Genomic DNA, 27,650 nt, shown 5'->3' with positions numbered 1-27,650 from the left:
TGCTTTTCCCATTGTTATATAACAAATCATTTTCATTAGGTTTTATTCCAATTCAATTAACATATAAAAGTCTGATTCATCTTACTGTTGAAAAGATTATTTTAAACCTTATAAAAACCCAAGTATTTTCAAGATTATAGAATGAATACTGTTATTGCAAAATGAAAAACATATATATCTATGAGAAAGACGTAGATGAAATTTCTACCTAGATTTGAGCAATATTAATACCTTCATGAAAAAAATTGTAAAGAATTCAAGAAATGAAATTGGGTTTTATAAGAGTTCCTGTTTATTAAAACATATTAATCCTTGCGTAGTGATTGAGTATCTTTTCGTGTTTAAGATTACAATACATATAAAGAAGAATTTATAGCAGAAAACACATTTTCATCATCAACAATGAATTATTTATGCATTTTTTACTATTAACGTTGGTGCTGTGGCTTAGTGGTTAAAGCGCATGTCTCATAAACAGGAAATCACGAGTTAGAATCTCAGCATCAGCTAACTGTTTTCTCCATGGTTTCTGAATAATTTACATCAAACAAGTGTTGAATACAATTTAAGAATAAACATCTGGTTCTATGAACTTTAGAATAAGTTATCTTAAAAATTAAATAAAATGCTTGGTATTGTGAAGATTTTTGTAGGAATGCATTGACTGAAATAGGGAAAAGAAAATGACAAAGAACAAGATAGAGGTGAATGATCACTCTATTGTTCAATTCAACTAATCCATTCTTCAGCAAGGTATATTTTAAAATGATATGAATAGGGTAAACTTCAAATTAGAGAGGTGTTTTTGAATAAGTGAAGAGTCTTCATTCATCTTAAGTGTTTGAGTAGAGAAGTGTGTGAACTTAGAAAAGAATATGAAAGTGAAAAAGCAATATTCTCTTGAACACCATAAAGAAAAGTGTTTCAAAATAAAGAATCAAGTGGGTGCTGTGGCTTAGCTGGTTATAGCACCTGTTTAGTAAAAAGGAGATCCTGAGTTCAAATTTCAGCAGCGCCTTGCTTTTCTCATTGTGATATATCAAATCATTTTCATTAGGTCTTATTCCGATACAATTAAAATATAAAAGTCTGATTCATCTTACTGTTGAACAGATCATCTTAAACCTTATAAAAACACAACTATTTTCAAGATTATAGAATGAATACTGTTATTGCCAAATGAAAAAAATACATATCTATGAGAAAGACGTAGATGAAATTTCTACCTAGATTTGAGCAATATTAATACCTTCATGATTTTTTTTTAAAGAATTCAAGAAATGAAATTGGGTTTTATAAGAGTACCTGTTTATTAAAACATATTAATACTTGCGTAGTGATTGAGTATGTTTTCGTGTTTAAGATTACAATACATATAAAGAAGAACTTATAGCAGGAAACACATTTTCATCATCAACAATGAATTATTTATGCCTTTCTTATTATTAATGTTGGTGCTGTGGCTTAGCTGGTTAAAGCGCCTGTCTAGTAAACAGGAGATCCTGAGTTCAACTCTCAGCCGTGCCTTGCTTTTCTCATTGTTATATAACAAATCATTTTCATTAGGTCTTATTCCGATACAATTAAAATATAAAAGTCTGATTCATCTTACTGTTGAACAGATCATCTTTATCCTTATAAAAACCCAAGTATTTTCAAGATTATAGAATGAATACTGTTATTGCAAAATGAAAAAAATATATATCTATGAGAAAGACGTAGATGAAATGTCTACCTAGATTTGAGCAATATTATTACCTTCATGAATTTTTTTTTTTAAAAATTCAAAAAATGAAATTGGGTTTTATAAGAGTACCTGTTTATTAAAACATATTAATCCTTGCGTAGTGATTGAGTATCTTTTCGTGTTTAAGATTACAATACATATAAAGAAGAATGTATAGCAGAAAACACATTTTCATCATCAACAATAAATTCTTTATGCATTTTTTACTATTACTGTTGGTGCTGTGGCTTAGGGGTTAAAGCTCCTGTCTCGTAAACAGGAAATCCAGAGTTCAATTCTCAGCAGTATTTAACTGTTTTCTCCATGCTTTCCGAATAATTTTCATCAAACAAGTATTGAATACAATTTAAGTTTAAACATCTGGTTCTATGAACTTTAGAATAGGTTATCTTAAAAATTAAATAAAATGCTTGGTATTGTGAAGATTTTTGTAGGAATGCATTGACTGAAATAGGGAAAAGAAAATGACAAAGAACAAGATAGAGGTGAATGATCACTCTATTGTGGAATTCAACTAATCCATTCTTCAGCAAGGTATATTTTAAAATGATATGAATAGGGTAAACTTCAAATTAGAGAGGTGTTTTTGAATAAGTGAAGAGTCTTCATTCATCTTAAGTGTTTGAGTAGAGAAGTGTGTGAACTTAGAAAAGAATATGAAAGTGAAAAAGCAATATTCTCTTGAACACCATAAAGAAAAGTGTTTCAAGTTTAAGAGTCACGTGGGTGCTGTGGCTTAGCTGGTTAAAGCGCCTGTCTAGTAAACAGGAGATCCTGAGTTCAACTCTCAGCAGTGCCTTGCTTTTCTCATTGTTATATAAAAAATCATTTTCATTAGGTCTTATTCCGATACAATTAAAATATAAAAGTCTGATTCATCTTACTGTTGAACAGATCATCTTTAACCTTATAAAAACCCAAGTATTTTCAAGATTATAGAATGAATACTGTTATTGCAAAATGAAAAAAATACATATCTATGAGAAAGACGTAGATGAAATGTCTACCTAGATTGGAGCAATATTATTACCTTCATGAAAAAAAATTGTAAAGAATTCAAGAAATTAAATTGGGTTTTATAAGAGTACCTGTTTATTAAAACATATTAATCCTTGCATAGTGATTGAGTATCTTTTCGTGTTTAAGATTACAATACATATAAAGAAGAATTTATAGCAGAAAACACATTTTCATCATCAACAATAAATTATTTATGCATTTTTTACTATTACCATTGGTGCTGTGGCTTAGTGGTTAAAGCTCCTATCTCGTAAACAGGAAATCCTGAGTTCAAATCTCAGCAGCACCTAACCATTTTCTCCATGCTTTCCGAATAATTTACATCAAACAAATGTTGAATACAATTTAAGAATAAACATCTGGTTCTATGAACTTTAGAATAAGTTATCTTAAACATTAAATACAATGCTTGGTATTGTGAACATTTTTGTAGGAATGCATTGACTGAAATAGGGAAAAGAAAATGACAAAGAACAAGATAGAGGAGAATGATCACTCTATTGTTGAATTCAACTAATCCATTCTTCAGCAAGGTATATTTTAAAATGATATGAATAGGGTAAACTTCAAATTAGAGAGGTGTTTTTGAATAAGTGAAGAGTCTTCATTCATCTTAAGTGTTTGAGTAGAGAAGTGTGTGAACTTAGAAAAGAATATGAAAGTGAAAAAGCAATATTCTCTTGAACACCATAAAGAAAATTGTTTCAACTTTAAGGGTCAAGTGGGTGCTGTGGCTTAGCTGGTTAAAGCGCCTGTCTAGTAAACAGGAGATCCTGAGTTCATCTCTCAGCAGTGCCTTGCTTTTCTCATTGTTATATAACAAATCATTTTCATTAGGTCTTATTCCGATACAATTAAAATATAAAAGTCTGATTCATCTTACTGTTGAACAGATCACCTTTAACCTTATAAAAACCCAGGTATTTTCAAGATTATAGAATGAATACTGTTATTGCAAAATGAAAAAAAGTACATATCTATGAGAAAGACGTAGATGAAATGTCTACCAAGATTGGAGCAATATCATTACGTTCATGAAAAAAAATTGTAAAGAATTCAAGAAATGAAATTGGGTTTTATAAGAGTACCTGTTTATTAAAACATATGAATCCTTGCGTAGTGATTGAGTATCTTTTCGTGTTTAAGATTACAATACATATAAAGAAGAATTTATAGCAGAAAACACATTTTCATCATCAACAATAAATTATTTATGTATTTTTTACTATTACCGTTGGTGCTGTGGCTTAGTGGTTAAAGTTCCTATCTCGTAAACAGGAAATCCTGAGTTCAAATCTCAGCAGGATTTAACTGTTTTCTTCATGCTTTCCGAATAATTTTCATCAAACAAGTGTTGAATACAATTTAAGTATAAACATCTGGTTCTATGAACTTTAGAATAAGTTATCTTAAAAATTAAATAAAATACTTGGTATTGTGAAGATTTTTGTAGGAATGCATTGATTGAAATAGGGAAAAGAAAATGACAAATTACAAGATAGAGGTGAATGATCGCTCTATTGTTGAATTCAACTAATCCATTCTTCAGCAAGGTATATTTTAAAATGATATGAATAGGGTAAACTTCAAATTAGAGAGGTGTTTTTGAAAAAGTGAAGAGTCTTCATTCATCTTAAGTGTTTGAGTAGAGAAGTGTGTGAACTTAGAAAAGAATATGAAAGTGAAAAAGCAATATTCTCTTGAACACCATAAAGAAAAGTGTTTCAAATTTAAGAATCAAGTGGGTGCTGTGGCTTAGCTGGTTAAAGCGCCTGTCTAGTAAACAGGAGATCCTGAGTTCAACTCTCAGCAGTGCCTTGCTTTTCTCATTGTTATATAACAAATCATTTTTATTAGGTCTTATTTAGGCATGGGCGGAAAATCCGTTCCGCTCGCGGATTTTGCGGATTTTCGGGAAATCCGCAATCCGCGAGATTTGCGAATTTCCCGCAAAATCCGCAAATCCGCGAGCAGCGGATTTTGCTCGCACTGCTCGCACTGTTCGCGTGAGTTCGCGCCCCGCGAATAAGTGCAAAATTGCAGAAATACGATCTTAGCAAAACTGAAAGTAACTAATTACCAGGTTCAAAAGTTCAGGCTCATCATTAGTAGCCATTTCCTGTAGTGCTTCCTGAGGGGCCCCTCCAGAGTTCAGTTGCCAGTTGAAACTATTATGTGACCCTGCTCTGAACCTCAGAATAGTTACACATATGCCACAAAGGTCCTGAATTACAGCTAAGGGAGACAAGCAGGAGCCAGGCTGGAAGTTAAAATCCATTAATCAGCCCCTAATTCATTATTGTCAGTTGGGGCAGGGCAGGTGTTGTAACTAATTTTGCAACAATGAAAGCACTTAGCAAGTGCAAAAGATCACTAATCAGGGCGCACTAAGGAAGCAGGTGCCAGCTAAAAAAATATTCTGTGACACATTAATCAGCCCCAAATTAATTCAGGTCACTTGAGGCAGGGAAGGTGTGCTTTGCTTTGCCGAAAATAATGTACACTGGACAACCAGAGGGTGTGGTGATGAAACAGAGGGTGGCATGGGTGGGCCAGAGGGTGGCATGAGTAGTCAGAGAGTGGCAGTGGTGACAGAGAATGGCAGTGATGAAGAAGAGTGTCCCAAACAGGCTGGACACGTAGAAACAACCAGTTCGCGAAACTTGCGACCCGACAGGTAAGTTCGCAATTTGCGAAAGTGTACAAAACCCTCGCGAACTGGCAGAAACACGGGCGAACACAAAAAAAAAAATCCGCAAATTCGCGGGAATTCGCGGATTTTGCGGATTGCGAATCCGCAAATCCGCAAAATTCGCGAACGCGAGATCCGCAAAATTCGCTCATGCTTAGTCTTATTCCGATACCATTAAAATATAAAAGTCTGATTCATCTTACTGTTGAACAGATCATCTCAAACCTTATAAAAACCCAAGTATTTTCAAGATTATAGAATGAATACTGTTATTGCAAAATGAAAAAAATACATATCTATGAGAAAGACGTAGATGAAATTTCTACCTAGATTTGAGCAATATTAATAACTTCATGAAAAGAAATTGTAAAGAATTCAAGAAATGAAATTGGGTTTTATAAGAGTACCTGTTTATTAAAATATATGAATCCTTGCGTAGTGATTGAGTATATTTTCGTGTTTAAGATTACAATACATATAAAGAAGAATTTATAGCAGAAAACACATTTTCATCATCAACAATAAATTATTTATGCATTTTTTACTATTACCGTTGGTGCTGTGGCTAAGTGGTTAAAGCTCCTATCTCGTAAACAGGAAATCCTGAGTTCAAATCTCAGCAGCACCTAACCGTTTTCTCCATGCTTTCCGAATAATTTACATCAAACAAATGTTGAATACAATTTAAGAATAAACATCTGGTTCTATGAACTTTAGAATAAGTTATCTTAAACATTAAATACAATGCTTGGTATTGTGAACGTTTTTGTAGGAATGCATTGACTGAAATAGGGAAAAGAAAATGACAAAGAACAAGATAGAGGAGAATGATCACTCTATTGTTGAATTCAACTAATCCCTTCTTCAGCAAGGTATATTTTAAAATGATATGAATAGGGTAAACTTCAAATTAGAGAGGTGTTTTTGAATAAGTGAAGAGTCGTCATTCATCTTAAGTGTTTGAGTAGAGAAGTGTGTGAACTTAGAAAAGAATATGAAAGTGAAAAAGCAATATTCTCTTGAACACCATAAAGAAAAGTGTTTCAACTTTAAGAATCAAGTGGGTGCTGTGGCTTAGCTGATTAAAGCGCCTGTCTAGTAAACAGGAGATCCTGAGTTCATCTCTCAGCAGTGCCTTGCTTTTCTCATTGTTATATAACAAATCATTTTCATTAGGTCTTATTCCGATACAATTAAAATATAAAAGTCTGATTCATCTTACTGTTGAACAGATCACCTTTAACCTTATAAAAACCCAGGTATTTTCAAGATTATAGAATGAATACTGTTATTGCAAAATGAAAAAAAGTACATATCTATGAGAAAGACGTAGATGAAATGTCTACCAAGATTGGAGCAATATCATTACGTTCATGAAAAAAAATTGTAAAGAATTCAAGAAATGAAATTGGGTTTTATAAGAGTACCTGTTTATTAAAACATATGAATCCTTGCGTAGTGATTGAGTATCTTTTTGTGTTTAAGATTACAATACATATAAAGAAGAATTTATAGCAGAAAACACATTTTCATCATCAACAATAAATTATTTATGCATTTTTTACTATTACCGTTGGTGCTGTGGCTTAGTGGTTAAAGCTCCTATCTCGTAAACAGGAAATCCTGAGTTCAAATCTCAGCAGCATTTAACTGTTTTCTTCATGCTTTCCGAATAATTTTCATCAAACAAGTGTTGAATACAATTTAAGTATAAGCATCTGGTTCTATGAACTTTAGAATAAGTTATCTTAAACATTAAATACAATGCTTGGTATTGTGAACGTTTTTGTAGGAATGCATTGACTGAAATAGGGAAAAGAAAATGACAAAGAACAAGATAGAGGAGAATGATCACTCTATTGTTGAATTCAACTAATCCCTTCTTCAGCAAGGTATATTTTAAAATGATATGAATAGGGTAAACTTCAAATTAGAGAGGTGTTTTTGAATAAGTGAAGAGTCGTCATTCATCTTAAGTGTTTGAGTAGAGAAGTGTGTGAACTTAGAAAAGAATATGAAAGTGAAAAAGCAATATTCTCTTGAACACCATAAAGAAAAGTGTTTCAACTTTAAGAATCAAGTGGGTGCTGTGGCTTAGCTGATTAAAGCGCCTGTCTAGTAAACAGGAGATCCTGAGTTCATCTCTCAGCAGTGCCTTGCTTTTCTCATTGTTATATAACAAATCATTTTCATTAGGTCTTATTCCGATACAATTAAAATATAAAAGTCTGATTCATCTTACTGTTGAACAGATCACCTTTAACCTTATAAAAACCCAGGTATTTTCAAGATTATAGAATGAATACTGTTATTGCAAAATGAAAAAAAGTACATATCTATGAGAAAGACGTAGATGAAATGTCTACCAAGATTGGAGCAATATCATTACGTTCATGAAAAAAAATTGTAAAGAATTCAAGAAATGAAATTGGGTTTTATAAGAGTACCTGTTTATTAAAACATATGAATCCTTGCGTAGTGATTGAGTATCTTTTTGTGTTTAAGATTACAATACATATAAAGAAGAATTTATAGCAGAAAACACATTTTCATCATCAACAATAAATTATTTATGCATTTTTTACTATTACCGTTGGTGCTGTGGCTTAGTGGTTAAAGCTCCTATCTCGTAAACAGGAAATCCTGAGTTCAAATCTCAGCAGCATTTAACTGTTTTCTTCATGCTTTCCGAATAATTTTCATCAAACAAGTGTTGAATACAATTTAAGTATAAGCATCTGGTTCTATGAACTTTAGAATAAGTTATCTTAAAAATTAAATAAAATACTTGGTATTGTGAAGATTTTTGTAGGAATGCATTGATTGAAATAGGGAAAAGAAAATGACAAAGAACAAGATAGAGGTGAATGATCACTCTATTGTTGAATTCAACTAATCCATTCTTCAGCAAGGTATATTTTAAAATGATATGAATAGGGTAAACTTCAAATTAGAGAGGTGTTTTTGAATAAGTGAAGAGTCTTCATTCATCTTAAGTGTTTGAGTAGAGAAGTTTGTGAACTTAGAAAAGAATATGAAAGTGAAAAAGCAATATTCTCTTGAACACCATAAAGAAAAGTGTTTCAAATTTAATAATCAAGTGTGTGCTGTGGCTTAGCTGGTTAAAGCGCCTGTCTAGTAAACAGGAGATCCTGAGTTCAACTCTCAGCAGTGCCTTGCTTTTCTCATTGTTATATAACAAATCATTTTCATTAGGTCTTATTCCGATACAATTAAAATATAAAAGTCTGATTCATCTTACTGTTGAACAGATCATCTTAAACCTTATAAAAACACAAGTATTTTCAAGATTATAGAATGAATACTGTTATTGCCAAATAAAAAAATACATATCTATGAGAAAGACGTAGATGAAATTTCTACCTAGATTTGAGCAATATTAATACCTTCATGATTTTTTTTTTAAAGAATTCAAGAAATGAAATTGAGTTTTATAAGAGTACCTGTTTATTAAAACATATTAATACTTGCGTAGTGATTGAGTATGTTTTCGTGTTTAAGATTACAATACATATAAAGAAGAATTTATAGCAGGAAACACATTTTCATCATCAACAATAAATTATGTATGCATTTCTTACTATTAACGTTGGTGCTGTGGCTTAGTGGTTAAAGCGCCTGTCTCGTAAACAGGAAATCCTGAGTTCAAATCTCAACAGCACCTAACTGTTTTCTCCATGCTTTCCGAATAATTTTCATCAAACAAATGTTGAATACAATTTAAGAATAAACATCTGGTTCTATGAACTTTAGAATAAGTTATCTTAAAAATTAAATAAAATGCTTGGTATTGAGAAGATTTTTGTGGGAATGCATTGACTGAAATAGGGAAAAGAAAATGACAAAGAACAAGATACAGGTGAATGATCACTCTATTGTTGAATTCAACTAATCCATTCTTCAGCAAGGTATTTTTTAAAATGATATGAATAGGGTAAGCTTCAAATTAGAGAGGTGTTTTTGAATAAGTGAAGAGTCTTCATTCATCTTAAGTGTTTGAGTAGAGAAGTGTGTGAACTTAGAAAAGAATATGAAAGTGAAAAAGCAATATTCTCTTGAACACCATAAAGAAAAGTGTTTCAAATTTAAGAATCAAGTGGGTGCTGTGGCTTAGCTGGTTAAAGCGCCTGTCTAGTAAACAGGAGATCCTGAGTTCAAATCTCAGCAGCGCCTTGCTTTTCTCATTGTAATATATAACAAATCATTTTCATTAGGTCTTATTCCGATACAATTAAAATATAAAAGTCTGATTCATCTTACTGTTGAACAGATCATCTTTAACCTTATAAAAACCCAAGTATTTTCAAGATTATAGAATGAATAATGTTATTGCAAAATGAAAAAAATACATATGTATGAGAAAGACGTCGATGAAATGTCTACCTAGATTGGAGTAATATTATTACCTTTATGAAAAAAAATTGTAAAGAATTCAAGAAATGAAATTGGGTTTTATAAGAGTACCTGTTTATTAAAACATATTAATACTTGCGTAGTGATTGAGTATGTTTTCCTGTTTAAGATTACAATACATATAAAGAAGAATTTATAGCAGGAAACACATTTTCATCATCAACAATGAATAATTTATGCATTTCTTACTATTAACGTTGGTGCTGTGGCTTAGTGGTTAAAGCGCCTTTCTCGTAAACAGGAAATCCTGAGTTCAAATCTCAGCATCATTTAACTGTTTTCTCCATGCTTTCCGAGTAATTTTCATCAAACAAGTGTTGAATACAATTTAAGTATAAACATCTGGTTCTATGAACTTTAGAATGTTATCCTAAAAATTAAATAAAACACTTGGTATTGTGAAGATTTTTGTAGGAATGCATTGATTGAAATAGGGAAAAGAAAATCACAAAGAACAAGATACAGGTGAATGATCACTCTATTGTTGAATTCAACTAATCCATTCTTCAGCAAGGTATATTTTAAAATGATATGAATAGGGTAAACTTCAAATTAGAGAGGTGTTTTTGAATAAGTGAAGAGTCTTCATTCATCTTAAGTTTATGAGTAGAGAAGTGTGTGAACTTAGAAAAGACTATGAAAGTGAAAAAGCAATATTCTCTTGAACAGCATAAAGAAAAGTGTTTCAAAATTAAGAATCAAGTGGGTGCTGTGGCTTAGCTGGTTAAAGCGCCTGTTTAGTAAAAAGGAGATCCTGAGTTCAACTCTCAGCAGCGCCTTGCTTTTCTCATTGTTATATAACTAATCATTTTCATTAGGTCTTATTCCGATACAATTAAAATATAAAAGTCTGATTCATCTTACTGTTGAACAGATCATCTTAAACCTTATTAAAACCCAAGTATTTTCAAGATTATAGAATGAATACTGTTATTGCAAAATGAAAAAAATACATATCTATGAGAAAGACGTACATGAAATTTCTACCTAGATTTGAGCAATATTAATAACTTCATGAAAAGAAATTGTAAAGAATTCAAGAAATGAAATTGGGTTTTATAAGAGTACCTGTTTATTAAAATATATGAATCCTTGCGTAGTGATTGAGTATATTTTCGTGTTTAAGATTACAATACATATAAAGGAGAATTTATAGCAGAAAACACATTTTCATCATCAACAATAAATTATTTATGCATTTTTTACTATTACCATTGGTGCTGTGGCTTAGTGGTTAAAGCTCCTATCTCGTAAACAGGAAATCCTGAGTTCAAATCTCAGCAGCACCTAACCATTTTCTCCATGCTTTCCGAATAATTTACATCAAACAAATGTTGAATACAATTTAAGAATAAACATCTGGTTCTATGAACTTTAGAATAAGTTATCTTAAACATTAAATACAATGCTTGGTATTGTGAACATTTTTGTAGGAATGCATTGACTGAAATAGGGAAAAGAAAATGACAAAGAACAAGATAGAGGAGAATGATCACTCTATTGTTGAATTCAACTAATCCATTCTTCAGCAAGGTATATTTTAAAATGATATGAATAGGGTAAACTTCAAATTAGAGAGGTGTTTTTGAATAAGTGAAGAGTCTTCATTCATCTTAAGTGTTTGAGTAGAGAAGTGTGTGAACTTAGAAAAGACTATGAAAGTGAAAAAGCAATATTCTCTTGAACACCATAAAGAAAAGTGTTTCAAAATAAAGAATCAAGTGGGTGCTGTGGCTTAGCTGGTTAAAGCGCCTGTCTAGTAAACAGGAGATCCTGAGTTCATCTCTCAGCAGTGCCTTGCTTTTCTCATTGTTATATAACAAATCATTTTCATTAGGTCTTATTCCGATACAATTAAAATATAAAAGTCTGATTCATCTTACTGTTAAACAGATCACCTTTAACCTTATAAAAACCCAGGTATTTTCAAGATTATAGAATGAATACTGTTATTGCAAAATGAAAAAAAGTACATATCTATGAGAAAGACGTAGATGAAATGTCTACCAAGATTGGAGCAATATCATTACGTTGATGAAAAAAAATTGTAAATAATTCAAGAAATGAAATTGGGTTTTATAAGAGTACCTGTTTATTAAAACATATGAATCCTTGCGTAGTGATTGAGTATCTTTTCGTGTTTAAGATTACAATACATATAAAGAAGAATTTATAGCAGAAAACACATTTTCATCATCAACAATAAATTATTTATGTATTTTTTACTATTACCGTTGGTGCTGTGGCTTAGTGGTTAAAGCTCCTATCTCGTAAACAGGAAATCCTGAGTTCAAATCTCAGCAGGATTTAACTGTTTTCTTCATGCTTTCCGAATAATTTTCATCAAACAAGTGTTGAATACAATTTAAGTATAAACATCTGGTTCTATGAACTTTAGAATAAGTTATCTTAAAAATTAAATAAAATACTTGGTATTGTGAAGATTTTTATAGGAATGCATTGATTGAAATAGGGAAAAGAAAATGACAAAGAACAAGATAGAGGTGAATGATCGCTCTATTGTTGAATTCAACTAATCCATTCTTCAGGAAGGTATATTTTAAAATGATATGAATAGGGTAAACTTCAAATTAGAGAGGTGTTTTTGAATAAGTGAAGAGTCTTCATTCATCTTAAGTGTTTGAGTAGAGAAGTGTGTGAACTTAGAAAAGAATATGAAAGTGAAAAAGCAATATTCTCTTGAACACCATAAAGAAAAGTGTTTCAAAATAAAGAATCAAGTGGGTGCTGTGGCTTAGCTGGTTAAAGCGCCTGTCTACAGGAGATCCTGAGTTCAACTCTCAGCAGTGCCTTGCTTTTCTCATTGTTATATAACAAATCATTTTCATTAGGTCTTATTCCGATACAATTAAAATATAAAAGTCTGATTCATCTTACTGTTGAACAGATCATCTTTAACCTTATAAAAACCCAAGTATTTTCAAGATTATAGAATGAATACTGTTATTGCAAAATGAAAAAAATACATATCTATGAGAAAGACGTAGATGAAATGTCTACCTAGATTGGAGCAATATTATTACCTTCATGAAAAAAAATTGTAATGAATTCAAGAAATGAAATTGGGTTTTATAGGAGTACCTGTTTATTAAAACATATTAATCCTTGCGTAGTGATTGAGTATCTTTTCGTGTTTAAGATTACAATACATGTAAAGAAGAATTTATAGCAGAAAACACATTTTCATCATTAACAATAAATTCTTTATGCATTTTTTACTATTACTGTTGGTGCTGTGGCTTAGTGGTTAAAGCTCCTGTCTCGTAAACAGGAAATCCTGAGTTCAATTCTCAGCAGCATTTAACTGTTTTCTCCATGCTTTCCGAATAATTTTCATCAAACAAGTGTTGAATACAATTTAACTATAAACATCTGGTTCTATGAACTTTAGAATAAGTTATCTTAAAAATTAAATAAAATGCTTGGTATTGTGAAGATTTTTGTAGGAATGCATTGACTGAAATAGGGAAAAGAAAATGACAAAGAACAAGATAGAGGTGAATGATCACTCTATTGTTGAATTCAACTAATCCATTCTTCAGCAAGGTATATTTTAAAATGATAAGAATAGGGTAAACTTCAAATTAGAGAGGTGTTTTTGAATAAGTGAAGAGTCTTCATTCATCTTAAGTGTTTGAGTAGAGAAGTGTGTGAACTTAGAAAAGAATATGAAAGTGAAAAAGCAATATTCTCTTGAACACCATAAAGAAAAGTGTTTCAAATTTAAGAATCAAGTGGGTGCTGTGGCTTAGCTGGTTAAAGTGCCTGTCTAGTAAACAGGAGATCCTGAGTTCAACTCTCAGCAGTGCCTTGCTTTTCCCATTGTTATATAACAAATCATTTATATTAGGTCTTATTCCGATACCATTAAAATATAAAAGTCTGATTCATCTTACTGTTGAACAGATCATCTCAAACCTTATAAAAACCCAAGTATTTTCAAGATTATAGAATGAATACTGTTATTGCAAAATGAAAAAAATACATATCTATGAGAAAGACGTAGATGAAATTTCTACCTAGATTTGAGCAATATTAATAACTTCATGAAAAGAAATTGTAAAGAATTCAAGAAATGAAATTGGGTTTTATAAGAGTACCTGTTTATTAAAATATATGAATCCTTGCGTAGTGATTGAGTATATTTTCGTGTTTAAGATTACAATACATATAAAGAAGAATTTATAGCAGAAAACACATTTTCATCATCAACAATAAATTATTTATGCATTTTTTACTATTACCGTTGGTGCTGTGGCTTAGTGGTTAAAGCTCCTATCTCGTAAACAGGAAATCCTGAGTTCAAATCTCAGCAGCACCTAACCATTTTCTCCATGCTTTCCGAATAATTTACATCAAACAAATGTTGAATACAATTTAAGAATAAAGATCTGGTTCTATGAACTTTAGAATAAGTTATCTTAAACATTAAATACAATGCTTGGTATTGTGAACGTTTTTGTAGGAATGCATTGACTGAAATAGGGAAAAGAAAATGACAAAGTACAAGATAGAGGAGAATGATCACTCTATTGTTGAATTCAACTAATCCATTCTTCAGCAAGGTATATTTTAAAATGATATGAATAGGGTAAACTTCAAATTAGAGAGGTGTTTTTGAATAAGTGAAGAGTCGTCATTCATCTTAAGTGTTTGAGTAGAGAAGTGTGTGAACTTAGAAAAGAATATGAAAGTGAAAAAGCAATATTCTCTTGAACACCATAAAGAAAAGTGTTTCAACTTTAAGAATCAAGTGGGTGCTGTGGCTTAGCTGATTAAAGCGCCTGTCTAGTAAACAGGAGATCCTGAGTTCATCTCTCAGCAGTGCCTTGCTTTTCTCATTGTTATATAACAAATCATTTTCATTAGGTCTTATTCCGATACAATTAAAATATAAAAGTCTGATTCATCTTACTGTTAAACAGATCACCTTTAACCTTATAAAAACCCAGGTATTTTCAAGATTATAGAATGAATACTGTTATTGCAAAATGAAAAAAAGTACATATCTATGAGAAAGACGTAGATGAAATGTCTACCAAGATTGGAGCAATATCATTACGTTCATGAAAAAAAATTGTAAAGAATTCAAGAAATGAAATTGGGTTTTATAAGAGTACCTGTTTATTAAAACATATGAATCCTTGCGTAGTGATTGAGTATCTTTTTGTGTTTAAGATTACAATACATATAAAGAAGAATTTATAGCAGAAAACACATTTTCATCATCAACAATAAATTATTTATGCATTTTTTACTATTACCGTTGGTGCAGTGGCTTAGTGGTTAAAGCTCCTATCTCGTAAACAGGAAATCCTGAGTTCAAATCTCAGCAGCATTTAACTGTTTTCTTCATGCTTTCCGAATAACTTTCATCAAACAAGTGTTGAATACAATTTAAGTATAAACAATTGGTTCTATGAACTTTAGAATAAGTTATCTTAAAAATTAAATAAAATACTTGGTATTGTGAAGATTTTTGTAGGAATGCATTGATTGAAATAGGGAAAAGAAAATGACAAAGAACAAGATAGAGGTGAATGATCACTCTATTGTTGAATTCAACTAATCCATTCTTCAGCAAGGTATATTTTAAAATGATATGAATAGGGTAAACTTCAAATTAGAGAGGTGTTTTTGAATAAGTGAAGAGTCTTCATTCATCTTAAGTGTTTGAGTAGAGAAGTGTGTGAACTTAGAAAAGAATATGAAAGTGAAAAAGCAATATTCTCTTGAACACCATAAAGAAAAGTGTTTCAAATTTAATAATCAAGTGGGTGCTGTGGCTTAGCTGGTTAAAGCGCCTGTCTAGTAAACAGGAGATCCTGAGTTCAACTCTCAGCAGTGCCTTGCTTTTCTCATTGTTATATAACAAATCATTTTCATTAGGTCTTATTCCGATACAATTAAAATATAAAAGTCTGATTCATCTTACTGTTGAACAGATCATCTTAAACCTTATAAAAACACAAGTATTTTCAGGAATATAGAATGAATACTGTTATTGCCAAATAAAAAAATACATATCTATGAGAAAGACGTAGATGAAATTTCTACCTAGATTTGAGCAATATTAAAACCTTCATGATTTTTTTTTTTAAAGAATTCAAGAAATGAAATTGAGTTTTATAAGAGTACCTGTTTATTAAAACATATTAATACTTGCGTAGTGATTGAGTATGTTTTCGTGTTTAAGATTACAATACATATAAAGAAGAATTTATAGCAGGAAACACATTTTCATCATCAATAATAAATTATGTATGCATTTCTTACTATTAACGTTGGTGCTGTGGCTTAGTGGTTAAAGCGCCTGTCTCGTAAACAGGAAATCCTGAGTTCAAATCTCAACAGCACCTAACTGTTTTCTCCATGCTTTCCGAATAATTTTCATCAAACAAATGTTGAATACAATTTAAGAATAAACATCTGGTTCTATGAACTTTAGAATAAGTTATCTTAAAAATTAAATAAAATGCTTGGTATTGAGAAGATTTTTGTAGGAATGCATTGACTGAAATAGGGAAAAGAAAATGACAAAGAACAAGATACAGGTGAATATGGCTGAGATACCCGTCACCCCCTCTCAACACAATCCCCAAAGGAGGGAAACCGGAAACAGCTCTTGAAGTTTTTGGAAGAGGGAGGGAGTGACCCTCCCGGCCGTATTTATTAAAACAAAATTAAAACATTAAATCAACAGTTTCATATTAATGTACAATTTCATTACCACATTGCGATGTTTGGCTAACCTTAACAGATTCTCTAATACAGAGGTTCTCCTAGCCGAACTAACATCCTACAAAACATTGACTTGAAATTTTGAAATTGTACATCCTAACGTTTAAGGGCCAACGGCAAGGTCGTAACCGGTGTCAAGATCCCTAACCAGAAATACCCCCCCCACTTGGGAGGGGCGACAGGACTGAGGCGTACCTCAAGTGCAACTACCAATTTCCCTTGACTTGACGGGGGCACCAATAAACTCGACGCCATTTAAAGGTCGTTCGAGGACTCGTGTGAGGTATCTAGAAGGTAGCGTAGACCTCCCCCCAAACCCCGCACAACTTACCACATCTGCCGTCGCAGACGTCACTGGCCCCGGGAAATTCCCCAGGAGGGGGCTGTAACCCCTCCTACACAGGAAGGGGCCTTGACCGCCTTTCCTTTTCTTTCGGCGACCCATCCTTAGAAGGGACCGCCTCCCCGTTGAGGGGCCAATGGCCACCTCTCCCGAGCGCTCCCATCCGTGTTGGGTGACGTCCACTCATAGGGATCTTCCAATTAGTGCTCACCGATCATGACCTTACCGCCCGACCAAAATAAATACGACAATGCTAACTAACCTACCGGACTAAGAATACATTGGCTACTATGCCGTATTAAAAGCATGCTTATAAGTGAACACTAAAGCCGGATTTCTTTTAATCACAAAACATACAAAAATTAGACCATTTCTTTATTACACACCAAAATCAACACGATAATACCACAACCTGTAAATGAAATTAGCATTAACCATCAATCTTTATTCAAAACAACTGGCTGTCTTCAGGGGCTGGTGGGTGGGTCAAAATTGGCTCTTTGTTCCGTCTCGAGCTCACGTGCAGCGAGGAGGTGCAGCTTCAGAGCACAGGAACAAGAGGATGCCTTCTGGTCTTGCGTCCCCTTTTATCCGTCTTCAGGGCGGGCGTAAACCCGCCCCTGCCTGCCCCGAGGGCGTGGCCAGCCGCGTCAGTGTCTAGGCCAGCCCACTCTAGGGCGGGAAAAGGCGCGCCCCGGCTACGCCGCTTTGGGCATACCAGCCGAGACTCGCCTCCCGCCCAAGATGGCTTCCCGGGGGGATCGTGGCACTCTGCCATACGTTCGGGGGGACCGAGTGGTCGCCCCTTTCCATATGGCTGAGATACCCGTCACCCCCTCTCAACACAATCCCCAAAGGAGGGAAACCGGAAACAGCTCTTGAAGTTTTTGGAAGAGGGAGGGAGTGACCCTCCCGGCCGTATTTATTAAAACAAAATTAAAACATTAAATCAACAGTTTCATATTAATGTACAATTTCATTACCACATTGCGATGTTTGGCTAACCTTAACAGATTCTCTAATACAGAGGTTCTCCTAGCCGAACTAACATCCTACAAAACATTGACTTGAAATTTTGAAATTGTACATCCTAACGTTTAAGGGCCAACGGCAAGGTCGTAACCGGTGTCAAGATCCCTAACCAGAAATACCCCCCCCACTTGGGAGGGGCGACAGGACTGAGGCGTACCTCAAGTGCAACTACCAATTTCCCTTGACTTGACGGGGGCACCAATAAACTCGACGCCATTTAAAGGTCGTTCGAGGACTCGTGTGAGGTATCTAGAAGGTAGCGTAGACCTCCCCCCAAACCCCGCACAACTTACCACATCTGCCGTCGCAGACGTCACTGGCCCCGGGAAATTCCCCAGGAGGGGGCTGTAACCCCTCCTACACAGGAAGGGGCCTTGACCGCCTTTCCTTTTCTTTCGGCGACCCATCCTTAGAAGGGACCGCCTCCCCGTTGAGGGGCCAATGGCCACCTCTCCCGAGCGCTCCCATCCGTGTTGGGTGACGCCCACTCATAGGGATCTTCCAATTAGTGCTCACCGATCATGACCTTACCGCCACAGGCCGGATAGTTGACCGGCTATCCGGACCCCCCACAAAGCTCCTACCTAAAGGTCATGTTTTAACGTTTTTAACCATGCTAAGAAGTCTCCTATGAGTAACTCATTCCCCACCCGAGACAAATGCACACCATCCCCCAAATACATACTGTCATCATTAATACAGCCATGCGAAATAGAATGCAATGTCCTGGAACGGAACACCCTACTCACTTTGTTATTAAGCTTTCTAACAGAATGATTCAAAGCAGGAATAGAAATAGCCCCTCGCCACACCTTTCGTGGGATCATATGGGACCACGCAATTATGCACCCCGGAACTCTCCTCGCCAACCAACTTACAGTGAAAAGCATTGCCTCCAGGAGAAGTCGTCTACCGGTGGTGACTAAATCATTGCCCCCTAGATGTACTATGACTATAGACGGCGGTGACCTCGTCCGCCCTAACAAACCCTCGAAAAATGTTTGAAACTGGTCAATACAGAGACCGCCTCTTCCGTAGAAGGACACCCTGTACCCGTATTCCCCAGCTACGTGAATCATGTCACCTGCTTTGAATACGTCCGCGGCACGCCTCACGTATGAGTGGCCCACGACCCACACCTCCTTTTTCACAGCCGGTGATGTCTGACCGCTGGCCCGGTGTTGGGTCGACTGCATAGTCCGCCCCGCCTCGTAGGCTTGCGCAACTGAAAATCAAACAAAAACAAGAGGCGTGAGTACATCATTACAGCTTCACAACATGTGCAACCGCACATACCTCTTATAACAATTGGAGGACCAACGCCCCACTCGTTTCACTTGTTCAACATTAAGACCCCTAGCTGTAGCTTCTGTAGCAGCCCCTATCCGAAAGGAATGGGTCCCAAACTCGCCCGGGTTCAAGCCCGCAGCGGCAATTGACATCGCAAGCACCCGCTGAAACTGAAATTTCGTCAGTGGGGTGGCGTCCGCGTGTCTCAACAAGGTCCCCCCCCATGATGCCACCCTTCGTGCTAGGTAGCCTTCTAAACACTTTACCGGACACATGGAGGACCCGGGAATCCTGCGTATGATTATGCAGTCACCCATCCCACCTTGATCGGTCTTGGACCTGACAAAGGAGACAGTCATTGTCTCTCCTCTGATCTGAACGTGTTCCTGGCACAAACCCCCTGTTACATCCTGTTTGTTCCTTGCCACTAGTTCGCTTACCCGCATCGCCCCATGAAATGCCAGCGTAAAAGCGGCTCGGAACAACACTGTCTCAAACTGAGATGAACATGTGGAAGGGAGTGTGGCCAACAACTGGGCCAACCTATCCAAACCTATCGGGCGCCTCTCATCTACTCTGCGACCCTCAAGGCGTTGCCACCCACGCAGCGCTTTCTGTACCACGAAAGACGCTGTCGGGTCCTGGATACCATGAGCCCTGGCAACAAAGGAAATGGCAGCACGATGCCTCTGGGCCGTAGCCACCGATTTCCCAGCCCTACGTAAGGACATCAGAAAATTCACTACCCATTCCTCGTGGCCCCAAAGCCCCTCTCTATCGGTCCCCAAAAAGGCTAAATAGGACCGAAACGCCCCTTCATATGCCTTCCTCGTCCTTGGTGCTAGACTCTCTCCCACGAGGTGACGAAGTTCGGGGCACCGAGAGACCAGAGAGCTTCGGGAAAGGGTGCCGGCTCTGGGTCCGCTGTGGGAAGGAATCCCGAGAAAGCCTGCATATGAAAACGAGACAGTGCATCAGCCGCCTGATTCATTACCCCCGGGACATGTTTTGCTCTGAATAGCACATTCAGTTGCATACACAGTAAAACAATTTCTTTGAGCAGTCTTAAAATCAGTTTACATCGTGCAGCCTGGCTATTGATGCACTCGACCACGGTCATATTGTCAGACCAAAATATCACAGAGTGATCTTTGAACCCTTCGGGCCAGGTTCTCAGGGCCACCAAAATGGGGAAAAGTTCAAGGAAAGCAATATTACTTGTCAGACCATTGTCATGCCACCATGTCGGCCACCTTTGTGCCGACCATTTTGTGCCGAAGATGGCACCAAAACCTATGCTACCTGCTGAATCTGTCCATAGCCCCAGCTCTTCCGAGGACACGGCTGGTTTGTTCCAGACGACTCGACCATTAAAGTCCGCCAGGAATGCTAACCAAATGCGCATGTCCTGGCGGACCTCAGCCGATAGTCTCGTGCGATGATGGCCCTCCTTTAGGCCGACCATAGCTTGGGCAATTGAACGGGAGAAGGGGCGGGCCATTGGTATAACCCTCAGGGCAAAATTCAACTGTCCCACCAACTGCTGTAATTGATGCAGCGTAACTTTAGATCCATTTATACACACTCGCAGGGCTGCCCTGAACTTCAACACTTTGTCAGCTGGCAAACGAAAACAACCCTCACTGGAGTCTAACTCGATCCCCAGAAACTCGAGGCAAGTCGCAGGACCCACCGTCTTACCTGGTGCCAATGGCACACCAAACTGCTTCATTAACATACAAAATTCGGCCAAGGCCCGGCCACATTCAAGATCCCCGGCTGCTCCAAGGAACAGAAAATCATCAAGGTAATGCATTACATGTTGGAAACCCGTCTTCTTTGTGAAGACCCATTGTAGAAAACTACTGAATTTCTCGAAATAGGCACAAGATATAGAGCACCCCATCGGCATACACCTATCCATGTAATAATAACCCTGAAACATGAAACCCAGGAGACGCTGGTCGTCTGGGTGTACCGGGAGCAATCGGAACGCTGACTCGATATCTGACTTCGCCATCAGCGCCCCGGGCCCCAGGCGATTCAAAATGGCTACGGCCTCATCGAAGGATGCGTACCGCACCGAACATACTTCCGGATCTATTGCATCGTTTACAGAAAAACCACGTGGAGCTGATAAATTGTGAATCAATCGGAACTCACCCGGGTCCTTCTTGGGGACCACCCCTAAAGGAGAACAAACAAAATCCTGCACCGGGGGTACACTAAACGGGCCGGCGACCCGACCTTGAGTAACCTCTTTCCGGATCTTATCCTGTACCACGGTCGTATGCTGCAGGACCGAAAGTTGATTTTTACACTTCTCCACACCCTGAAAGTCCCCTACCGGGATGCGGAAACCGTACGAAAATCCGTTCCGCAGCACCCCAGCAGAAGTACGATCCGGGTATTCACTGAGCCAGGGAATCATCGCCAAGGTATCAATCGGGGTAGGTAAAGGCGCCCCTCGGACTATGTTAGACCTGTTTGGCGCCTCCTCTCCCCCCGTGATCACCCGTTTTGGCTCTGCACGTGGACTCAGGATGGGGCGACCCGCACCCACTACATTCATGTTTAAATTTACACGATCCCTGGGGCCTAGTACATTTACCTCTGTTGAAATTAAAGCATAACCCCCTTTTTCCTGTATTGCCGGCAGGTCTCGAGTAATCGTCGGTACCCGTACTTGAACGAAAGGGCGTCCCCCCATATTGGCGGGAGGATTCGCCAACATTACTTCCTACCAATGGCATTTTCAACATACCTGTCTCCTTCATTTTATCCCATGTCAAAGAATCATAACAATCCCAGGTTAAGCTTTTATTATGCTCTTTAGCCTTTCTAAAAAGATTATCGTAGCAGAACCAATGGTTACCCTGGTATGATGTCGAGTACCCCATGATTCGCGACTGATAGGTCGGCAACTCGGAAAGCAACTCGGGCCTACGTTCCCCCAAGATCGACGTAAAGATTCCCCATGCATTGCCCCAATTGCCAATATTTTCATTCACTTTAAAGGCGGCCATTTTTGCGCGCCAAACACTCGGATGCATGAGGTCTTTCTGACCCTTAACATGCTCCACCTCATAATGATCAACAAGCAACGAGAAGATGTTCACATATTCCCCCGCCCAAATCTTCTCCTTAATTGCCAAAGGCACATGTTGACCCAACCTTTCTCTACGAGAGGGTGCTGACTCATCCCTCGCAATCGGCAATGGCCGCTTACCTGCACCGGACGCTGCCTCTGCGGTCACAATCGTCCCTTGTGGCTTGTCAACTACTGCAACCGGCGCGGACACCTTGGCTGCATCCCGTTTCTCGCGCAATTGCTTCATCAGCGCCTGCGCCTCGGCAGCCGTGGCGCCCTCACTACTTTCGCCCAACCACGCTGCAAGTTGTGCTGCCAGCTCGGGCGGCATATCTTCATTGGACACCGGGGTGACCACCATGGGAATCGGGTTCCCCTCCGCCGGTACTGGGGTTGGCGCTTCGAGCGGGGTACAGGGAACCGGGACGTCTCCCCCAGCCGGTCCCCTCCTTGGCCTCTTGGCTCTCCCTCCTGGAGCTGCTCCAGCCGACGGACGTTCCGGCCCCCCTTCCCCGTCTCTCTCCGCCACCCGCTTCTTCAGCTCGGCCATCTCCTTCATGAGGACCCGAACCATCTGTTCAGTCGTCATTCTCTTCCCGCCTTTCTTGGGCATTTCTCCGACAGAGTATCTGTAAGACAAAAGAAAGATTACAACGCTCAAAATTGGCTCTTCGTTCCGTCTCGAGCTCACGTGCAGCGAGGAGGTGCAGCTTCAGAGCACAGGAACAAGGGGATGCCTTCTGGTCTTGCGTCCCCTTTTATCCGTCTTCAGGGCGGGCGTAAACCCGCCCCTGCCTGCCCCGAGGGCGTGGCCAGCCGCGTCAGTGTCTAGGCCAGCCCACTCTAGGGCGGGAAAAGGCGCGCCCCGGCTACGCCGCTTCGGGCATACCAGCCGAGACTCGCCTCCCGCCCAAGATGGCTTCCCGGGGGGATCGTGGCACTCTGCCATACGTTCGGGGGGACCGAGTGGTCGCCCCTTTCCATGATCACTCTATTGTTGAATTCAACTAATCCATTCTTCAGCAAGGTATATTTTAAAATGATATGAATAGGGTAAGCTTCAAATTAGAGAGGTGTTTTTGAATAAGTGAAGAGTCTTCATTCATCTTAAGTGTTTGAGTAGAGAAGTGTGTGAACTTAGAAAAGAATATGAAAGTGAAAAAGCAATATTCTCTTGAACACCATAAAGAAAAGTGTTTCAAATTTAAGAATCAAGTGGGTGCTGTGGCTTAGCTGGTTAAAGCGCCTGTCTAGTAAACAGGAGATCCTGAGTTCAAATCTCAGCAGCGCCTTGCTTTTCTCATTGTAATATATAACAAATCATTTTCATTAGGTCTTATTCCGATACAATTAAAATATAAAAGTCTGATTCATCTTACTGTTGAACAGATCATCTTTAACCTTATAAAAACCCAAGTATTTTCAAGATTATAGAATGAATAATGTTATTGCAAAATGAAAAAAATACATATGTATGAGAAAGACGTCGATGAAATGTCTACCTAGATTGGAGTAATATTATTACCTTCATGAAAAAAAATTGTAAAGAATTCAAGAAATGAAATTGGGTTTTATAAGAGTACCTGTTTATTAAAACATATTAATACTTGCGTAGTGATTGAGTATGTTTTCCTGTTTAAGATTACAATACATATAAAGAAGAATTTATAGCAGGAAACACATTTTCATCATCAACAATGAATAATTTATGCATTTCTATCTATTAACGTTGGTGCTGTGGCTTAGTGGTTAAAGCGCCTTTCTCGTAAACAGGAAATCCTGAGTTCAAATCTCAGCAGAACCTAACTGTTTTCTCCATGCTTTCCGAATAATTTTCATCAAACAAATGTTGAATACAATTTAAGAATAAACATCTGGATCTATGAACTTTAGAATAAGTTATCTTAAACATTAAATAAAATGCTTTGTATTGTGAAGATTTTTGTAGGAATGCATTGACTGAAATAGGGAAAAGAAAATGACAAAGAACAAGATAGAGGTGAATGATCACTCTATTGTTGAATTCAACTAATCCATTCTTCAGCAAGGGATATTTTAAAATGATATGAATAGGGTAAACTTCAAATTAGAGAGGTGTTTTTGAATAAGTGAAGAGTCTTCATTCATCTTAAGTGTTTGAGTAGAGAAGTGTGTGAACTTAGAAAAGAATATGAAAGTGAAAAAGCAATATTCTCTTGAACACCAAAAAGAAAAGTGTTTCAAATTTAAGAATCAAGTGGGTGCTGTGGCTTAGCTGGTTAAAGTGCCTGTCTAGTAAACAGGAGATCCTGAGTTCATCTCTCAGCAGTGCCTTGCATTTTCTCATTGTTATATAACAAATCATTTTCATTAGGTCTTATTCCGATACAATTTAAATATAAAAGTCTGATTCATCTTACTGTTGAACAGATCATCTTTAACCTTATAAAAACCCAAGTATTTTCAAGATTATAGAATGAATACTGTTATTGCAAAATGAAAAAATACATATCTATGAGAAAGACGTAGATGAAATGTCTACCAAGATTGGAGCAATATCATTACGCTCATGAAAAAAAATTGTAAAGAATTCAAGAAATGAAATTGGGTTTTATAAGAGTACCTGTTTATTAAAACATATGAATCCTTGCGTAGTGATTGAGTATCTTTTCGTGTTTAAGATTACAATACATATAAAGAAGAATTTATAGCAGAAAACACATTTTCATCATCAACAATAAATTATTTATGCATTTTTTACTATTACCGTTGGTGCTGTGGCTTAGTGGTTAAAGCTCCTATCTCGTAAACAGGAAATCCTGAGTTCAAATCTCAGCAGCATTTAACTGTTTTCTTCATGCTTTACGAATAATTTTCATCAAACAAGTGTTGAATACAATTTAAGTATAAACATCTGGTTCTATGAACTTTAGAATAAGTTATCTTAAAAATTAAATAAAATACTTAGTATTGTGAAGATTTTTGTAGGAATGCATTGATTGAAATAGGGAAAAGAAAATGACAAAGAACAAGATAGAGGTGAATGATCACTCTATTGTTGAATTCAACTAATCCATTCTTCAGCAAGCTATATTTTAAAATGATATGAATAGGATAAACTTCAAATTAGAGAGGTGTTTTTGAATAAGTGAAGAGTCTTCATTCATCTTAAGTGTTTGAGTAGAGAAGTGTGTGAACTTAGAAAAGAATATGAAAGTGAAAAAGCAATATTCTCTTGAACACCATAAAGAAAAGTGTTTCAAATTTAATAATCAAGTGGGTGCTGTGGCTTAGCTGGTTAAAGCGCCTGTCTAGTAAACAGGAGATCCTGAGTTCAACTCTCAGCAGTGCCTTGCTTTTCTCATTGTTATATAACAAATCATTTTCATTAGGTCTTATTCCGATACAATTAAAATATAAAAGTCTGATTCATCTTACTGTTGAACAGATCATCTTAAACCTTATAAAAACACAAGTATTTTCAAGATTATAGAATGAATACTGTTATTGCCAAATAAAAAAAATACATATCTATGAGAAAGACGTAGATGAAATGTCTACCTAGATTGGAGTAATATTATTACCTTTATGAAAAAAAATTGTAAAGAATTCAAGAAATGAAATTGGGTTTTATAAGAGTACCTGTTTATTAAAACATATTAATACTTGCGTAGTGATTGAGTATGTTTTCGTGTTTAAGATTACAATACATATAAAGAAGAATTTATAGCAGGAAACACATTTTCATCATCAACAATAAATTATGTATGCATTTCTTACTATTAACGTTGGTGCTGTGGCTTAGTGGTTAAAGCGCCTGTCTCATAAACAGGAAATACTGAGTTCAAATCTCAACAGCACCTAACTGTTTTCTCCATGCTTTCCGAATAATTTTCATCAAACAAATGTTGAATACAATTTAAGAATAAACATCTGGTTCTATGAACTTTAGAATAAGTTATCTTAAAAATTAAATAAAATGCTTGGTATTGAGAAGATTTTTGTAGGAATGCATTGACTGAAATAGGGAAAAGAAAATGACAAAGAACAAGATACAGGTGAATGATCACTCTATTGTTGAATTCAACTAATCCATTCTTCAGCAAGGTATATTTTAAAATGATATGAATAGGGTAAGCTTCAAATTAGAGAGGTGTTTTTGAATAAGTGAAGAGTCTTCATTCATCTTAAGTGTTTGAGTAGAGAAGTGTGTGAACTTAGAAAAGAATATGAAAGTGAAAAAGCAATATTCTCTTGAACACCATAAAGAAAAGTGTTTCAAATTTAAGAATCAAGTGGGTGCTGTGGCTTAGCTGGTTAAAGCGCCTGTCTAGTAAATAGGAGATCCTGAGTTCAAATCTCAGCAGCGCCTTGCTTTTCTCATTGTAATATATAACAAATCATTTTCATTAGGTCTTATTCCGATACAATTAAAATATAAAAGTCTGATTCATCTTACTGTTGAACAGATCATCTTTAACCTTATAAAAACCCAAGTATTTTCAAGATTATAGAATGAATAATGTTATTGCAAAATGAAAAAAATACATATCTATGAGAGAGACGTAGATGAAATGTCTACCTAGATTGGAGCAATATTATTACATTCATGAAAAAAAATTGTAAAGAATTCAAGAAATGAAATTGGGTTTTATAAGAGTACCTGTTTATTAAAACATATTAATACTTGTGTAGTGATTGAGTATGTTTTCCTGTTTAAGATTACAATACATATAAAGAAGAATTTATAGCAGGAAACACATTTTCATCATCAACAATGATTAATTTATGCATTTCTTACTGTTAACGTTGGTGCTGTGGCTTAGTGGTTAAAGCGCCTGTCTCGTAAACAGGAAATCCTGAGTTCAAATCTCAGCAGAACCCAACTGTTTTCTCTATGCTTTCCGAATAATTTACATCAAACAAATGTTGAATACAATTTAAGAATAAACATCTGGTTCTATGAACTTTAGAATAAGGTATCTTAAACATTAAATAAAATGCTTGGTATTGTGAAGATTTTTGTAGGAATGCATTGACTGAAATAGGGAAAAGAAAATGACAAAGAACAAGATAGAGGTGAATGATCACTCTATTGTTGAATTCAACTAATCCATTCTTCAGCAAGGTATATTTTAAAATGATATGAATAGGGTAAACTTCAAATTAGAGAGGTGTTTTTGAATAAGTGAAGAGTCTTCATTCATCTTAAGTGTTTGAGTAGAGAAGTGTGTGAACTTAGAAAAGAATATGAAAGTGA

At 36.2% G+C, this 27,650-nt stretch overlaps 11 non-coding genes across 11 annotated transcripts; all 11 read left to right on the top strand.

Moving 5' to 3' along the window:
- The first annotated feature begins 2,472 nt into the window (after positions 1-2,472).
- On the top strand, positions 2,473-2,546 carry TRNAT-AGU (transfer RNA threonine (anticodon AGU)). The gene has a single exon. It is a non-coding gene; the product is annotated as a tRNA-Thr (tRNA).
- A 1,965-nt stretch (positions 2,547-4,511) lies between these two features.
- Positions 4,512-4,585, top strand: TRNAT-AGU (transfer RNA threonine (anticodon AGU)). The gene has a single exon. It is a non-coding gene; the product is annotated as a tRNA-Thr (tRNA).
- A 4,486-nt stretch (positions 4,586-9,071) lies between these two features.
- TRNAT-CGU (transfer RNA threonine (anticodon CGU)) lies at positions 9,072-9,144 on the top strand. Its single transcript has one exon. It is a non-coding gene; the product is annotated as a tRNA-Thr (tRNA).
- A 435-nt stretch (positions 9,145-9,579) lies between these two features.
- Positions 9,580-9,653, top strand: TRNAT-AGU (transfer RNA threonine (anticodon AGU)). The gene has a single exon. It is a non-coding gene; the product is annotated as a tRNA-Thr (tRNA).
- Positions 9,654-13,143: 3,490 nt separating this feature from the next.
- TRNAT-CGU (transfer RNA threonine (anticodon CGU)) lies at positions 13,144-13,216 on the top strand. The gene has a single exon. It is a non-coding gene; the product is annotated as a tRNA-Thr (tRNA).
- A 435-nt stretch (positions 13,217-13,651) lies between these two features.
- TRNAT-AGU (transfer RNA threonine (anticodon AGU)) lies at positions 13,652-13,725 on the top strand. The gene has a single exon. It is a non-coding gene; the product is annotated as a tRNA-Thr (tRNA).
- Positions 13,726-15,690: 1,965 nt separating this feature from the next.
- On the top strand, positions 15,691-15,764 carry TRNAT-AGU (transfer RNA threonine (anticodon AGU)). The gene has a single exon. It is a non-coding gene; the product is annotated as a tRNA-Thr (tRNA).
- A 436-nt stretch (positions 15,765-16,200) lies between these two features.
- TRNAT-CGU (transfer RNA threonine (anticodon CGU)) lies at positions 16,201-16,273 on the top strand. Its single transcript has one exon. It is a non-coding gene; the product is annotated as a tRNA-Thr (tRNA).
- A 7,356-nt stretch (positions 16,274-23,629) lies between these two features.
- Positions 23,630-23,703, top strand: TRNAT-AGU (transfer RNA threonine (anticodon AGU)). The gene has a single exon. It is a non-coding gene; the product is annotated as a tRNA-Thr (tRNA).
- A 1,966-nt stretch (positions 23,704-25,669) lies between these two features.
- TRNAT-AGU (transfer RNA threonine (anticodon AGU)) lies at positions 25,670-25,743 on the top strand. The gene has a single exon. It is a non-coding gene; the product is annotated as a tRNA-Thr (tRNA).
- A 945-nt stretch (positions 25,744-26,688) lies between these two features.
- TRNAT-AGU (transfer RNA threonine (anticodon AGU)) lies at positions 26,689-26,762 on the top strand. Its single transcript has one exon. It is a non-coding gene; the product is annotated as a tRNA-Thr (tRNA).
- Positions 26,763-27,650: the final 888 nt, after the last annotated feature.

This window comes from Lissotriton vulgaris, chromosome 12 (genome assembly GCF_964263255.1).
Source record: "Lissotriton vulgaris chromosome 12, aLisVul1.2, whole genome shotgun sequence".
NCBI classification, from domain to species: domain Eukaryota; kingdom Metazoa; phylum Chordata; class Amphibia; order Caudata; family Salamandridae; genus Lissotriton; species Lissotriton vulgaris.
Note: the sequence above shows the minus strand (reverse complement) of the source record. Positions and strands in the feature narration are given on the sequence as shown.